The following is a 16,594-nucleotide window of genomic DNA, read 5'->3' as shown; positions in this document are numbered from 1 at the left end:
GCGGAGACCGACCTTGCGTTCGCCTCTGCCCAGAGGAGGATTTTAGTCACCTCTCGCATCACCGCTCTGCTACTTGTTCCCCCTTGTCGGTTGATGTACGCCACTACTGTGGCGTGGACAGACTGATCCTGGATCGCCTGATCCTTCAGGAGATGAGAAGCCTGCAGAAGAGCATTGTAAACTGCCCTGAGTTCCAGGATGTTTATTGGTAGGGCAGATTCCTGTCGTGACCAAATCCCCTGGAACTGGGCCCCTTGGGTAACAGCCCCCAACCCTGGAGTCTGGCATCCGTTGTCCGTAAAATCCGCAGATACGGGTTTAGAGACTTCAAAGTTCAAGATGGGGCGCACCGAACTGTCTGGTTTGGGTACGACAAAAGACTGGAGTAAAAAACCCTGGTTGCGTAACTGAGGTACAGGCACCACCACCCATATCTGCAAAAGCTTTTGAATAGCCTCTTGCAAAGTAACTCTTGCTGCGGGTAAAGCTGGTAAGCCCGACTTGAAAAACCTGTGAGGAGGGGAGTGTCTGGAATTCCAGCCAGTATCCTTGGGAAATGAGGTCCCTCACCCAAGGATCCCGGCAGGACTCTGCCCACACGTGGGCGAAGTGTTGAAGGCGAGCACCTACTTGAAAGGCGCCTTTCCGCTGGGGCCAGCCGTCACGCGGAAGGCTTAGCGGCAGGAGACCCGGTGGTCTGGTACAGGGAGACGGCAGGTGCAGGTTTACGGGACTTACCACGAAATCCTATGGAGGCGGTGGAGGACCCTCGGCCCCTGCCTCTGAACCTTCCCACATGAAAGGACTGCAAGGAGGGTCCTATGTAAGAATGTCTAGCAGGCGGTGCAGCCGACGGCAGACAGGTAGACTTACCCACCGTAGACTGGGAGAGCCATTTATTTAATTAATCTCCAAATAAGGCATCACCTGCATCACCCCTTTTTGGAATCAGCGTCAGCAGACCACTGACGTAACCACAGAGTCCTGCGCGCCGAAACAGCCATAGCAGTAGTGCGGCTATTTATCTTACACAACTCCTTAATAGCTTTGCTCAAAGTTTACAGCATCCTGTATATGTTGCAGCAGAGTAATGATCTCATCTCGGGGTAAAGAGTCTAAACAGTCAATAACCGTGTCAGACCACCTGACTACCGCCTGAGAAATCCACCCACAAAACTATTATGGGGCGCTGTGCCGCGCCTGGTGCCGTATAATTTGCCTTGAGCGTAGTCTCAATCTTACGGTCAGCCGGCTCCTTCAGGGATACAGCCCGTGGTACCAGTAGTACTGATTTTTTAGACTGTCTGGATACAGATGTGTCAATTGACGAGGGGTTTTCCCATATCTTCCTGTCCTCAGCATATAGGGGAAAAGTAGTTAAAAACCTCTGAGGGATCTTACATTTTTTATCAGGGTTTAACCAAGCCTTCCTTAGAAACAGAAAATATAATTCCTCATCTGGTTCCGCCTCCTGATCTGGTATGTGGAGGACCTCTCTAATAGCAATATGATGAGAGCTTCCACTCCAGGGGACAGAGAGCTTTCCTCATCCATATCATCATCATCCACATCCGGCTGATCAGAGTCAGAATCAAACCGTAATACCTGAGGCAGTGAGCATTTATGGGATACCACTAGAGGGGGCTGATAAGCCATCTTGGCATCTGCAGCCCTAGTCACACAATCAATAGATTGTCTTAGCGCCTGTCTCTCTCTTTTAGCAGCCACCAATTCTAAATTTACATTCTGAATGATGCTTCTGAAGCTATATAGCCAGTCAGGTGCCTATGACCTGTGTCCCTGTGGTGACAAAGAACACTGTTCACACGGAGTGACCCCGCTGAAGAGGGGGTTGAGCAGTACACAACCATGTCTACAGACATTTTGGATAACTGTAATACAGCTTAGCCCCTGACTAACACCTCCACACAGACCCTAGAAAGCCCCTGGAGTGACACTGAGGAGCAGACACCAGCACACAGAAACACAGCAACACAAAGTGTGAAAGCATGTGTATGACCTGATAGGAGTGCAGCAGCACTACCACTGGCATGCTCCCCCCTTCTATGACCCACTGGTTCCAGTTTACAGTCTGTAGTAGCGTGGGTCCCTGGAGGAGCAGCGTTCATGCAGCCTGATGATCCGCAGTAGTAGGAAATGGCACCTTTCCGCCTCTGTTCCCGCTTCGGGAAGCCCCGCCCCTTGTAATGGTGCGCGGCCCCCCGACAGTGATTTTATACTGCCAATGTTAAAAATAACATTATACATCCATATACAGTCCACACAAAGCCTTAAGACAGTGAGCACTGTGGGGCTTGTAGCCCAGAGACAGTTTGTCCACGGCGGGCACCGCAGCTCCGGGCCCGTGACCGCCGCGTGACTTTCCGCCAACACTGCACAGAGGACCCGCTAACCGGGACCCCGGTATAACACTCACCGCACCTGGAACTTCAGCATCTGTTAGAGGGTGGCGGCTAGCTGCCGGCATGGGCACACACACTACCGCAGTGTGATCAGTAACTCAGGAGCTCAGTGTCCTGTCAGCTGGGATTACAAACCATTAACCCTCAGGAGGTTGGTTCGGTCTCCCCTCTAAGTCCCACGAAGCAGGTCGTCTGGTTTTCAACCAAAACTACTTGAAAATAACAAACTTAAAAGAAAAATCTCTGGAGCTCCAGAGACCTACACGCGGCTCCTTGGGCACATCTTTCTAAACAGAGTCTGATAGGAGGGGTATAGAGGGGAGGAGCCAGCACATACATGCACACACTAAAAGTTTTTAAAGTGCCAGGCTCCAGTGGACTCGATCTATACCCCATGGTACTAAAGTACAAGACTCCAGTATCCACTAGGACGTAAGAGAAATGAACAATACATTTATTGGTACATGCAGGGGAAGGACGAGTGGGACTGGGGTCAAGGGTAGGGAGCGGACAGGCTTGTCAATACACCAGGCCCCAATTTTTGCATCGCTGGCCCAGCTTCTAATGCAGTCAAATCAAGGCAATATTTGTGTGGTGCTAGGGGCTTTACTGTGTGGGCACAGGTGTGCGCAGTGTGCACAGCACCCCCCTCGCAGACGCCTTCTGCAGTGATTGCAGAGTGGCGGATTCCTGCCCACCTGCGTTGCGCATGGCCATCAGCTGCCCATGTGTCATGGGTGCCACACCATTTCCCTGGATTTCAACCTCCCACCCCCAAGTCCCGGCTCAGCCGCACTGTACTGCGCGATGATGTCACAGCGCCTGCCAGCCTGTTTCTGATTCCTTTACTGCAGCAAAGAGCCTTCTATTCCTCTTGCGGCGGCACCTGCTTGGCCTTACTGACACTGTTCACCGGCTCACACAGTCCAACAGGCGAGTGCGGCTACCAATGAAGGGGAGAGAGACTGAAAGACACAGAGTGAATGGGGGAATGAAGACTGAGAGGCATAGAGTGAAGGTGGGTGCAGGCTGAGAGGCACAGAGTGAATGGCTGGCACAAGCTGAGAGGCACAAAGTGAAGGGGGGGGCGCAGGCTGAGAGGCACAGTGAGGGGGATGGTGAGAGATGCAGATGAGAGATGATGGCAAGGCTGAGAGACAACGCAGAGAAGAGATGACAGTATAGCTGAGAGATGACGCAGGGAGATGGCGTTGCTAAGAGATGACGCAGGGAGAAGATGATGGTGTGGCTAACAGACAGTGCGGGGAGGATATGATGGCGTGGCACACTTACAACTTTAATGCAAAATAGGATTTTAATTACCTAACGGTAAATCCTTTTCTCGTAGTCAATATGGGTCTTTCCTGAATACGACTGGTGTAGAGGGTCTCCGCAGGAGGCAAGGAACAAAGTCTTCAGCAGGGTGTTCTGGCTCCTCCCCTCTATGCCCCTACCCACTCTTGTTCTCCTTATGATCCTGAGCACTTTTGGGCTCAGCGGAAGTGGAGGGAAGACATACACCAACCGGAACACCCACTGGGCCACTGGCGCATCCACTGCTATTGCTTGAGGGTCTCTCAACCTGGAACACTATTTCTGAAGCTTCTTGTTGAGACGAAATGCTATCATGTCTACTTGAGGAACTCCCCAAAGACTTGTCACCTCTGCGAAGACTTCTTGGTGGAGGCCCCAATCTCCTGGATGGAGACAGTGTCTGCTAAGCAAGTCTGCTTCCCAGTTGTCTACTCCCGGAATGAAACTTGCCGACAGAGCCTTTACATGTCTTTCTGCCCAGAGGAGGATCTTCGTCACCTCTGCCATTGCCGCTCTGCTTTTCGTTCCGCCCTGCCTGTTTATGTACGCGACAGCTGTTACATTGTCCGACTGGATCTGCAAGGAACGATCTTGAAGAAGATGTACCGCTTGTTGAAGGCCGTTGTAAATGGCTCTCAATTCCAGCACGTTTATGCGAAGGCAGGCTTCCTGACTTGACCACCTTCCTTGGAAGCTTTCCCCCTGAGTGACAGCTCCCCAGCCTCGGAGACTTGCATCCGTGGTTACCAGGACCCAGTCCTGAATCCCGAACCTGCGTCCCTCTAGTAGGTGAGAACTGTGTAGCTTTTGCAGACAGGATTATCTTCCGGTGCATGTGTAGGTGGGATCACGACCACTTGTCCAACAGGTCCCACTAGAATAACCTGGCATGGAACCTGCCAAACTGTATGGCCTCGTAGGCCGCCACCATCTTCACCAACAACCGAATACACTGATGGATCAACACACTCAATGGTTTCAATATCTGTTTTACCATTTTCTGGATTTCCGGAGCCTTTTCCACCAGAAGAAAATAAGATTTTACTCACTGGTAAATCTATTTCTCGTAGTCCGTAGTGGATGCTGGGAACTCTGTAAGGACCATGGGGAATAGACGGGCTCCGCAGGAGACTGGGCACTCTAAAAGAAAGATTAGGTACTATCTGGTGTGCACTGGCTCCTCCCACTATGACCCTCCTCCAGACCTCAGTTAGGATACTGTGCCCGGAAGAGCTGACACAATAAGGAAGGATTTTGAATCCCGGGTAAGACTCATACCAGCCACACCAATCACACCGTATAACTCGTGATACTATACCCAGTTAACAGTATGAAATATAACTGAGCCTCTCAACAGATGGCTCAACAATAACCCTTAGTTAGGCAATAACTACATACAAGTATTGCAGACAATCCGCACTTGGGACGGGCGCCCAGCATCCACTACGGACTACGAGAAATAGATTTACCGGTGAGTAAAATCTTATTTTCTCTGACGTCCTAGTGGATGCTGGGAACTCCGTAAGGACCATGGGGATTATACCAAAGCTCCCAAACGGGCGGGAGAGTGCGGATGACTCTGCAGCACCGAATGAGAGAACTCAAGGTCCTCCTCAGCCAGGGTATCAAATTTGTAGAATTTAGCAAACGTGTTTGCCCCTGACCAAGTTGCAGCTCGGCAAAGTTGTAAAGCCGAGACCCCTCGGGCAGCCGCCCAAGATGAGCCCACTTTCCTCGTGGAATGGGCTTTTACTGATTTAGGATGCGGCAATCCAGCCGCAGAATGCTCCAGCTGAATTGTGCTACAAATTCAGCGAGCAATAGTCTGCTTAGAAGCAGGAGCACCAATTTTGTTGGGTGCCTACAGGATAAAAAGCGAGTCAGTTTTCCTGACTCCAGCCGTCCTGGAAATATAAATTTTTAAGGCCCTGACTACGTCCAGTAACTTGGAATCTTCCAAGTCCCTAGTAGCCGCAGGCACTACAATAGGTTGGTTCAAGTGAAAAGCTGATACCACCTTAGGGAGAAACTGGGGACGAGTCCTCAATTCTGCCCTATCCATATGGAAAATCAGATAAGGGCTTTTACATGACAAAGCCACCAATTCTGACACACGCCTGGCCGAAGCCAAGGCCAATAACATGACCACTTTCCACGTGAGATATTTCAAATCCACAGTTTTAAGTGGCTCAAAACAATGTGACTTTAGGAAACTCAACACCACGTTGAGATCCCAAGGTGCCACAGGAGGCACAAAAGGGGGCTGAATATGTAGCACTCCCTTTACAAATGTCTGAACTCCAGGCAGTGAAGCCAGTTCTTTCTGGAAGAAAATCGACAGCCGAAATCTGGACCTTAATGGAACCCAAGTTTAGGCCCATAGTCACCCCTGACTGTAGGAAGTGCAGAAATCGACCCAGCTGAAATTCCTCTGTTGGGGCCTTCCTGGTCTCACACCACGCAGCATATTTTCGTCAAATACGGTGATAATGGTTTGCGGTTACTTCTTTCCTGGCTTTTATCAGCGTAGGAATGACTTCCTCCGGAATGCCCTTTTCCTTTAGGATCCGGAATTCAACCGCCATGCCGTCAAACGCAGCCGCGGTAAGTCTTGGAACAGACAGGGCCCCTGCTGTAGCAGATCCTGTCTGAGCGGTAGAGGCCATGGGTCCTCTGATATCATTTCTTGAAGTTCTAGGTACCAAGCTCTTCTTGGCCCATCCGGAACCACGAGTATTGTTCTTACTCCTCGTTTTCTTATTATCCTCAGCACCTTTGGTATGAGAGGAAGAGGAGGGAACACATAAACAGACTGGTACACCCACGGTGTCACTAGAGCGTCCACAGCTATTGCCTGAGGGTCCCTTGACCTGGCGCAATATCTAGTTTTTTGTTTAGGCGGGACGCCATCATGTCCACCTGTGGCCTTTCCCAACGGTTTACCAACAGTTGGAAGACTTCTGGATGAAGTCCCCACTCTCCCGGGTGTAGGTCGTGTCTGCTGAGGAAGTCTGCTTCCCAGTTGACCACTCCCGGAATGAACACTGCTGACAGTGCTAAGACGTGATTTTCCGCCCATTGGAGAATCCTTGTGGCTTCTGCCATCGCCATCCTGCTTCTTGTGCCGCCCTGTCGGTTTACATGGGCGACTGCCGTGATGTTGTCTGATTGGATCAGTACCGGCTGGTTTTGAAGCAGAGGCCTTGCCAGACTTAGGGCATTGTAAATGGCCCTCAGTTCCAGAATATTTATGTGTAGGGACGACTCCTGACTTGACCAAAGTCCTTGGAAATTTCTTCCCTGTGTGACTGCCCCCCAGCCTCGAAGGCTGGCATCCGTGGTTACCAGGACCCAGTCCTGTATGCCGAATCTGCGGCCCTCTTGAAGATGAGCACTCTGCAGCCACCACAGTAGAGATACCCTGGTTCTTGGAGACAGGGTTATCAGCCGATGCATCTGAAGATGCGATCCCGACCACTTGTCCAAGAGGTCCCACTGAAAGGTTCTTGCATGAAACCTGCCGAATGGAATTTTGCTTCGTAAGAAGCTACCATTTTTCCCAGGACTCGTGTGCAGTGATGCACCGATACCTGTTTTGGTTTCAGGAGGTCTCTGACTAGAGATGACAGCTCCTTGGCTTTCTCCTGCGGGAGAAACTTTTTTCTGTTCTGTGTCCAGAACCATACCCAGGAACAGTAGGCGTGTGGTAGGAACCAGCTGTGACTTTGGAATGTATAGAATCCATCCGTGCTGTTGTAGCACTTCCCGAGATAGTGCTACTCCGACCAACAACTGCTCCTTGGACCTCGCCTTTATAAGGAGATCGTCCAAGTACGGGATAATTAAAACTCCCTTTTTTTCGAAGGAGTATCATCATTTCTGCCATTACCTTGGTAAAGAACCTCGGTGCCGTGGACAGTCCAAACGGCAGTGTTTGGAATTGGTAATGGCAATCCTGTACCACAAATCTGAGGTACTCCTGGTGAGGATGGTAAATGGGGACATGTAGGTAAGCATCCTTGATGTCCAGGGATACCATGTAATTCCCCTCCTCCAGGCTTGCAATAACCGCCCTGAGCGATTCCATCTTGAACTTGAATTGTGTTCAAGGATTTCAAATTTAAAATGGGTCTCACCGAACCGTCCGGTTTCGGTACCACAAACAGTGTGGAATAGTAACCCCGTCCTTGTTGAAGTAGGGGCACCTTGACTATCACCTGCTGGGAATACAGCTTGTGAATTGCCTCTAGCACAGCCTCCCTGCCTGAGGGAGTTGTCGGCAAGGCAGATTTGAGGAAACGGCGGGGGGGGGGGGGGGACGCCTCGAATTCCAGCTTGTACCCCTGAGATACTATTTGAAGGATCCAGGGATGCACCTGTGAGCGAGCCCACTAATCGCTGAAATTTTTGAGGCGGCCCCCCACCATACCTGGCTACGCCTGTGGAGCCCCCGCGTCATGCGGTGGACTCAGAGGAAGCGGGGGAAGAATTTTGATTCTGGGAACTGGCTGACTGGTGCAGCTTTTTCCCTCTTCCCTCGTCTCTGTGCAGAAAGGAAGCGCCTTTGACCCGCTTGCTTTTCTGAAGCCGAAAGGACTGTACCTGATAATACAATGCTTTCTTAGGCTGTGAGTAAACCTGAGGTAAAAAAATTTCTTCCCAGCTGTTGCTGTGGATACGAGGTCCCAGAGACCATCCCCAAACAATTCCTCACCCTTATAAGGCTCTATGTGCCTTTTAAAGTCAGCATCACCTGTCCAGTGTCGGGTCTCTAATATCCTCCTGACAGAATGGACATTGCATTAATTCTGGATGCCAGCCGGCAAAATATCCCTCTGTGCATCCCTCATATATAAGACGACGTCTTTAATATGCTCTTATGTTCGCAAAATAGTATCCCTGTTTGACAGGGTCACAGACCACGCTGCAGCAGCACTATCAGCAGGTCTCAGTCTAGTACCTGAGTGTGTAAATACAGACTTCAGGATAGCCTCCTGCTTTTTATCAGCAGGTACCTTCAAAGTGGCCGTATCCTAAGACGGCAGTGCCACCTTTTTTGACAAACGTGTGAGCGCCTTATCCACCCTAGGGGATATCTCCCAGCGTAACTTATCCTCTGGCGGGAAAGGGTACGCCATCAGTAACTTTTTAGAAATTACCAGTTTCTTATCGGGGGAACCCACGCTTTTTCACACTTCATTCACTCATTTGATGGGGGAACAAAACACTGCCTGCTTTTTCTCCCCAAACATAAAACCCTTTTTTAGTGGTACTTGGGTTAATGTCAGAAATGTGTAACACATTTTTTTTTTATTGCCGGGATCATGTAACGGATGTTCCTAGTGGATTGTGTATATGTCTCAACCTATGTGTCAAAGTAGTGGAGCCCCAGGTGCAATGGGAAAGTCATTGTCACTGCACAGTTGTACTGATTACTGGTATATTTAGCAGTGGCCAGCCCGCCAGGGGAAGTGATTGGAGGAGCTCCTTCTTGCCAGCCTCTGCTTGCGATTTCACAGATAGCTCCTTCAGGCTGCGGCCACTACAGGCGCTGGCTGGCTACTTGTGCCAGTGCACTCACTGCACTGTGCGGTCAGAAAAATGGTGTCAGTGAGTCGCTGCTGGGGGCGGAGCCACATGTGTCAAACAGCTCCTTCAAGCATACCGGTCATTTACATCTGCCACCCGAGGTCAGGCCCCCGAACCTTACATTCCATCTCCCTGCGTGCCCGGCTCCCGCCGCCCGAGGTCAGACCCTGACACTCTGGGCGGCCTCACATTGCACACACAGAGCTTGCAGCCCCCGGACATCCCGCATCTGCACCAGCTACTCCAGGTGAAGCGGGGCGACGCAGCATTGTCTACTGCTTCCCTACAGCGGGAGATGCGCAGCCCGGGGCGGCTCCTGCTGCTTACACTGCCCTCTCAGGGAGCTGGAAGGTGATTGTCGGGTCTCGGTGGGGCGTTGAGCGGGTCCCGGGTAGGGGGGTGGCGGCGGGCAGATCCGGAGCGGTACTTAGTCGCAGAGGAGGGTGCTGGCGGCAGAGCGGAGGTGGAGCCGGATGAGCGGGGCCAGTCTGTCAGCCCTGCAGCACAGATTCATGTGCTGGCGGGGAGCAGGATTCAAAGCGGGAGATGCTGCAGGCTGTGATTGGATGGAGACTACAGGAGGTGATTGGCTGAGGAAACAGACAGTCACCTCAGGCGTTCCGCTGACTGGCTTAAGACATGCAAACACATATTCAGATGAGCGCGTCCTGTGGGACCCGCTCATCTTCTAAATGTGAGTCCCGGGCGGCCTGTTTCTGGGTAAAATACGCGCCATAGCGCGTTTTTGCGATCACTGGCCATCAGGGGTGTTTGTTTGGTGCACACCACAACATCTGACAATGTATCTGCTTTATTAGGATTGGTACAAGGGTGGACATTTTATATTGCATTGACCGTCAATAGATGGTGCTAGACACGCCCAAAAGGCGGTGCTAGACACACCCCTCCGATGGTGCACCCCCTAATAAAATGTGCTGCGCACGTCTATGACAATATGTGCATAGTGTCGTATGATAACCACTAAAATAAGATAATAGACTGGATAAGTGTATGTGTAAGTCACAACAGAAACACAATTTGTATAGCTTTAGGCAACACCGTGCTATAAGTATATCACCTCATGGGTTTCATATCACACTGTAAAAGTGTAATGAGGTGACTGATGATGCAAAATGAAACAAATATAACTTATGAATCAAATAAATATAATTTATGAATCAGATAACATGACACAGTCAGTGGATCGCAAAAAGTGGTGCACAGTAAGTGCAACACCTAGGATGTGCATTTAACAGGCTATACAGCATATAATGGTAATTGGAGTAAATACGGAGTTGTGCAGCAGGCCGGATCATGCACAGACTGGGCTTGGACAAGCGTTTCGCCAAGGATTATTGACCTCTTGCACACCTTCTGCATAACCAACACAGCGATCAACCACAGTGTTTTGCAGGATAGTCCCCTTTCCAAAACCACTGTAACCACGGAAACAATGGCTGTTACAAAAATATATTTTTAACTCTTTGGGTAATGTTTGGTGTTATTACTGACTGGCTAAATGGGAAGCACAATACCTTATTTTAATGCATACAAAAAAAAAAAAAAAAGTTTCCTTTTTATCATTATACACTGCTCAAAAAAAATAAAGGGAACACTAAAATAACATCCTAGATCTGAATGAATTAAATACTTATTAAATACTTTGTTCTTTACATAGTTGAATGTGCTGACAACAAAATCACACAAAAATGATCAATGGAAATTAAATTTATTAACCCATGGAGGTCTGGATTTGGAGTCACCCTCAAACTTAAAGTGGAAACACACTACAGGCTGATCCAACTTTGATGTAATGTCTTTAAAACAAGTCAAAATGAGGCTCAGTAGTCTCTGTGGCCTCCTCGTGCCTGTATGACCTCTCTACAACGCCTGGGCATGCTCCTGATGAGGTAGCGGATGGTCTTCCTGAGGGATCTCCTCCCAGACCTGGACTAAAGCATCCGCCAACTCCTGGACAGTCTGTGCAGCAACGTGGCATTGGTGGATGGAGCGAGACATGATGTCCCAGATGTGCTCAATTGGATTCAGGTCTGGCGAACAGGCGGGCCAGTCCATAGCATCAATGCCTTCATCTTGCAGGAACTGCTGACACACTCCAGCCACATGAGGTCTAGCATTGTCTTGCATTAGGAGGAACCCAGGGCCAACCGCACCAGCATATGGTCTCACAAGGGGTCTGAGGATCTCATCTCGGTACCTAAGGGCAGCCAGGCTACCTCTGGCGAGCACATGGAGAGCTGTGCGGCCCCCCAAAGAAATGCCACCCCACACCATTACTGACCCACGCCAAACCGGCCATGCTGGAGGACGTTGCAGGCAGCAGAACGTTCTCCTTGGCGTCTCCAGACTCTGTCACATGTGCTCAGTGAGAACCTGCTTTCATCTGTGAAGAGCACAGGGCGCCAGTGGCGAATTTGCCAATCTTGTTGTTCTCTGGCAAATGCCAAACGTCCTGCACGGTGTTGGGCTGTAAGCACAACCCCCACCTGTGGAAGTCGGGCCCTCATACCACCCTCTTGGTGTCTGTTTCTGATCGTTTGAGTAGACACATGCACATTTGTAGCTTGCTGGAGGTCATTTTGCAGGGCTCTGGCAGTGCTCCTCCTGTTCATCCTTGCACAAAGGCGGAGGTAGCGGTCCTGCTGCTGGGTTGTTGCCCACCTATGGCCTCCTCCACGTCTCCTGATGTACTGGCCTGTCTCCTGGTAGCGCCTCCATGCTCTGGACACTACGCTGACAGACACAGCAAACCTTCTTGCCACAGCTCGCATGGATGTGCCATCCTGGATGAGCTGCACTACCCGAGCCACTTGTGTGGGTTGTAGGGAGGTCATACAGGCACGTGGAGGCCACACACACTACTGAGCCTCATTTTGACTTGTTTTAAAGGACATTACATCAAAGTTGGATCAGCCTGTAGTGTGTTTTTCCACTTAAATTTTGAGGGTGACTCCAAATCCAGACCATCCATGGGTTAATAAATTTGATTTCCATTGACAATTTTTGTGTGATTTTGTTGTCAGCACATTCAACTATGTAAAGAACAAAGTATTTAATAAGAATATTTCATTCATTCAGATCTAGGATGTGTTATTTCAGTGTTCCCTTTATTTTTTTGAGCAGTGTATTTAAGAGTGTCCAAACACAAGAATCCTTCTTTCTCTCTGCATTGACAGTATTGCTCTCTTGACTCTTGGGAACACTACTAACGTATGTGACTACCCAAAGTGTAGGGTTAAATTCATCTATGTTGGTTGTGCAAATATGATACACAAAAAACATACATGTTATTCCAATTGATAGATTCAGTGCGGAATCAACCCCTTTGTCTTTGCCAGGGTAGAAGGAATTGTCCAGCCCTGATAATTTTGAAAGGTGCTCATCTCTTGCAAAGATAATAGTGTGCAGGGGCTGCTCAAAGGAACGGACCTCCTAGAACTTCACACTGAGTGGCAGTTTACCATGATCTGTTCAAAAACACTGACAAACGGAGATGAATGGTACAGTAATTATATTGTACAATGATTTTTACTTTCACACCTGTGAAAATAGCTTGCATTACAATCCTACATTTAGATCATTTTCCAGAGCAGGGTGTATGTAGCATAAAAGAGACATGTACTCGCTTGCAAATAAAAAACAAACAAACATGGGTTCTGTTGTATAAACATAAAGGCTTCATTTCTGCATTACCAAAAACAATACAGTGTGTCACTTTCATAGGAGAATATTTTGACAGTTATATGCAATATGTAACATGTTTACGTGTGTCCAGATAACCAGGACTATAATAGCTTCACAAGCATAAGAGTCGTGTGATTTATACACAGGGGTGGTCTTCTGGTTGCCGAATGTCGGGATCCCAGCGCACAGTATACCGGCTCTGGAATCCCGACACCTGTCATACCGACATATATTCTCCCTTGTGGGGGTCCACGACCCCCCTGGAGGAATAAATAGCGTGGCGCGCTGGCCGCCGGGAGCCCGGCCACCGGCATACCATACTACACCCATACACAGCACAATGTCCAAACTTACAGAATAATTTGGAAACATACCCCTCCAGATGAGAGTACCCCTTTTACACAGCCTGAGATATCCCAGGATTTAGCACAGAAGCGCGCAAAATCCCGGGACTGCAGGTGGTATAAAAGGGTCCTTCTCCTAAACCCCGGGTCCATTTTACCAGGAATCCAACCTAACATGCAAGCAGGGTTGTACACAGGTAAGACCTGGGATAGGAAGCGGCGTAAATGGGTAAGCCGGGTCATCAGTCCCAGCACCCATTTACAGCATGGCAGACCTCCTGTACCGCAGTGTCCGGTGGGTGGTCGGGAAGCTGGGGGTTACGGCGCACGCTGTCTATGCAGACAGCAGCGCAGTGTCTGGTGCCTGGAAGCGCTGGAGGCTGGGGGAAACACAGCAGCTTCCAGATTGCTGGGCTTGCCCCCAGCGTGATGCTCCGGAGCACCGTTCTGCAGGGTCTCTCGAAGCTTGGAGAGGACGTCATCTCTAAGCATCAGCCCACAAGAGACTGCATCTGGGTGCAGTGTAAATAGTGCCTATCTGGGAATATCCTGGATCGGCACTGCGGTATAAAAGGGGGGATCCCAGCTTGGAACCATGTTCCAAGTCCTGGGCCAGACCCCAGAATTTGGTGTGAAAGGGGTATAACATTATTTTACCTACAGCACTCCAGGGAGAACACAAGCTTGGTTGTGCGATACCATCTAGACAATCAGAGGCTTCCTGTACAACTAAACGTCCAATGTACAGACATATCACAGAAATCCTTAAAGTGTGCTCATCACCTGCATACCCTGAAGACCATGTATTATTTTCAGGCAAAGCAGGTGATAAACATTTTAAATCATTATTTGAAATTAGAATAAATGATATATTATATAAATTAAAAAAAAAAATGAAAAATATAAACACACACTCCATCAACTGCAGTTTATGGGTTTACTCTGGCAACTAAATATACTGCCGCCTATTCTCTGAAGTTATGACTCCTAGCTTAAATCAGCAGTAATATTAAATGCAAATCCAAGCAAGCTGCTGCTTGGATAGTAAATGTGACCAATACCCAAGGCAACTTTGTATATTGTAAACATAACAAAAACCACTGTTTCATTGTCATATAGAGAAGGTGCTGCACTATTGTAGACTGGGGGGACAGCACAAAATGCCGCTACTGATGCTGCTATTGGGGGGAGGATGAGAGGTGTTGATTCCATTTAGAGTGAATTGAATAGCTCAGGGAAGGAGTTCCCAGAGCAATTCAATGCAATGCTAAGTCGGAGTCATGCCTGTACTCGCGGACTAAACAGGGTGTTAAGTCACGGCAACGGGCATCCTCCGAATTAAATTCCTGTTTGCGCCGTGCTAGGTCACAAAACAGCATCGCTTATCTAGTTAAAAATCTAAAAGTAAAAAAAACGAAAAAAAAAACCCACACACATTATACTGTATATAAAATTCAAAAAAAATATAGAAAAATGTAGATAAAACGGGAGTTTATCCTACAACAAAAAGTAGGACATAATGGTCAGTTCCCGGGTGGTTGAAGCTAGATCCAAGTTGGCTAAGGAACCTTTTCCGTCAGGGGGAGGAGTCATGACAAAAAGGGGAGGAGCTAGGCCAGCGGGATAGTTCCTCTACTATCCACGCCACCAACTATTACCTTTAGTAATCAGGTGGCGAGCGAAGTCCGGTACCACTATTTTTCCTTGAATATTACCGACTCCTCCTGTACGCCATTGGTCTGGGAAGCTCACAAGGCCGTTATCAGAGGCCACATCATTAGCTACGCGCCACATAGGAGGAACAGAGAACACAAGCGGAAAATATCGTCCCTTACAGACGAGGTACACACATTAGAATCCCTACACAAGCAAAGGCCCTCACGCTCCCTCTACACACAACTCACATCCGCCAGGGCAGCTCTGAACACCTTGCTGGCCGAAAAAACCGAGCTCTCACTCCGCTGGCTACGACAAAAAATTCTACGAAAAAAGCAATAAAGCCGATACGTTATTGGCCAGCAGAGTGAGAGCCCGAAAGGCACGTACTGCCATTCCGGCCATTAAGGACGACCACGGCTCCCTCCAATATAATCCAGCATCTATTAATTCTCTTTTCAAGACTTACTACGAGCGGCTTTACAACTTACCTGACCCCTCACCTTCGTTGACGTCGACCCATCCTACGATTCCTGAATACTTAACATCCTCTGACCTGCCCTGCATCGACTCAAATACCTCCTCGGTCCTCGATAAACCTATTGCCCCTGAGGAAATTGATCTTGCTATCAAATCTCAGAAGCCGTCCAAAGCCCCAGGCCCAGACGGCTTCCCGATGTCCCATTATAAAACTTTTCAATCCACGCTACTCCCCCACCACACAACAGTATTAAATCTTATACTAGACGGGTCACCCTTCCACTCCCACACAACTAAGGCTGTTATTACAGTGATCCCAAAACCCGACAAGGACCCCCAGCTTGTCTCTAACTACCGGCATATATCACTTTTGAACTCCGACTTGAAAATCTTTGCCAAAGTGTTGGCCAATAGACTCAACCCTATTCTCTCCTCGCTCATACACCCTGACCAGGTGGGCTTCGTCCCTTCTAGTACGGCTCTCGATAATACTAGACGCGTAATTGATATTATTCATCACATTAGCCTACAAAAGATCACGTCTTTGGCACTCGCTTTAGATGCGGAGAAAGCCTTTGACAGGGTATCTTGGCCCTTCGTGAAGCATACCCTCCAGCGTTTTGGCTTTCACAGTAAATTTCTCCAGGCCATTCAGGCCTTATACCAAAACCTCTCGGCGTCTGTACTTTCTAACGGCTTGCTGTCAGACACCTTTACAATCTCCAATGGAACCTGCCAGGTGTGTCCGCTATCACCTCTTATATTCGCACTTGTCATCGAGCCCCTCGCGAACCGTATCCACGCTAACCCTGACATTTCCGGGATATGTATCAATCACGCAGAGTATACCATTTCTCTTTTTGCCGACGATATCCTCCTGACCTTGACGAACCCAACTATTTCTCTCCCGAACCTATTCCGGGAACTATCTATACATAGCAACCTCTCGGGATACAAGATTAACCAGATAAAATCTGAAGCCCTCTCCCTACACATCCCTAAACCTGCAAAGTCCCAACTGCAACAGAATTTTCACCTTTCATGGCGCAAACACTCGCTTAAATATCTTGGGGTTTCCATTAC

At 49.0% G+C, this 16,594-nt stretch overlaps 1 protein-coding gene across 3 annotated transcripts in view; it reads right to left on the bottom strand.

The window, feature by feature from the left end:
• TMEM51 (transmembrane protein 51) overlaps positions 1–16,594 on the bottom strand; it is a 418,775-nt gene that overhangs the window by 201,564 nt on the left and 200,617 nt on the right. The window lies entirely within an intron of this gene.

Source organism: Pseudophryne corroboree, chromosome 10 (assembly GCF_028390025.1).
Source record: "Pseudophryne corroboree isolate aPseCor3 chromosome 10, aPseCor3.hap2, whole genome shotgun sequence".
Lineage (NCBI taxonomy): Eukaryota > Metazoa > Chordata > Amphibia > Anura > Myobatrachidae > Pseudophryne > Pseudophryne corroboree.
The sequence above is the reverse complement of the archived record's forward strand: the minus strand, read 5'-3'. Positions and strand labels throughout refer to the sequence as shown.